The sequence below is a fragment of the Egretta garzetta genome, unplaced genomic scaffold (assembly GCF_000687185.1).
Source record: "Egretta garzetta isolate BGI_Z169 unplaced genomic scaffold, ASM68718v1 scaffold170, whole genome shotgun sequence".
Classification (NCBI taxonomy): Eukaryota; Metazoa; Chordata; class Aves; order Pelecaniformes; family Ardeidae; genus Egretta; species Egretta garzetta.
In genome coordinates, this window is record NW_009258380.1 from 1,565,070 (window position 1) to 1,566,155 (window position 1,086).

The following is a 1,086-nucleotide window of genomic DNA, read 5'->3' on the forward strand; positions in this document are numbered from 1 at the left end:
CCCCCTCCCCTCCCTTCTGGCTGCCTTACTGCCTGCTGCTCGTGCACCGCGAACGTGGCCCCTCGTGTCCTGCAGCTGGGGGAGGAGGGCTTTTTTTTCCCCCCACGCCGGGCTAGCAAGTGGCCCGGGGGGTTTTTTGCCTTCCTCTGCAGCACTGAGCACGGCCCCTTGCCAGGGCTCCTCCTTTGGGCCTTTTTGGCCGGGGGCCTGCTGCTCCTGCTCCACGCAGGTGGCCCTCGTGCCCCGCATCCGGGGGGAGGAAGCTTTCTAGAGTCCCAGGCCGGGCCCCAGGGGTGGCCCCTGGGGCTTGCTTGCTTCTTGTCCTCTGTAGCATTGAGCACGGCCCCTTGTTGTCAGGGCTCGCTCCTCTGGGCCCTTTTGGCTCCCTTCTTGCCTGATGCCCTTGCGCCTCCAAGGCGCCCCCTGGCTCTCTCTGGCCCTCTTGCCTATTGCCTGTTCGGAGCGGGAGTGAGCTCTGCTCTTCCCTTGGCTCCATATGTCCAGGTGGTCTAGCTCATGCAAAACCATTGCCTGTGCTTGGAAGGGCTCCAGCCTTGCTGCACCACCCAGAGCTGCCGCTTTTCAGCTCCCCTGCTTCGCAATACAAGCTCAGGGACGGCACGAGAGGGCTTTTCATGCATCCCTGGCCAAGCATCACAGCGCAGCAAGTTTTGGAAGGCAGAACGCATGCTTGTCATCAAGTAGTGTCCTACTTTGGAAGAATACCCCACAGTACCACACACCTCCTCTTCTTTGGTGTGTGGTCAGTCCTGATCCCCATTCTTCAAGTTTTTGCTCTTCAGGAAACAGGGACTGCTGGGCCTGTGGTCCTGCTCTTACTTTCTGTAGCTCTGTGGCTTGCCTAGAGTGCAAGGGATGTTTTTTCAAGCTAAACTGAAGAATGCATCAGCTGGCTCCTGGCTACACTTGCACCTTGTGCTAATGCTTGTGAGCATCGGCTCTGAAACAGAGTGAGAAAACTAAACTAAATAAAACAAAATCTTCCTTCCTATTATATCTTTTTTGCTGTATCCTTGAAAGTGGTTTTGGAGCTGAAAGACCCCTGTCATTTCATGGGCTTGAACT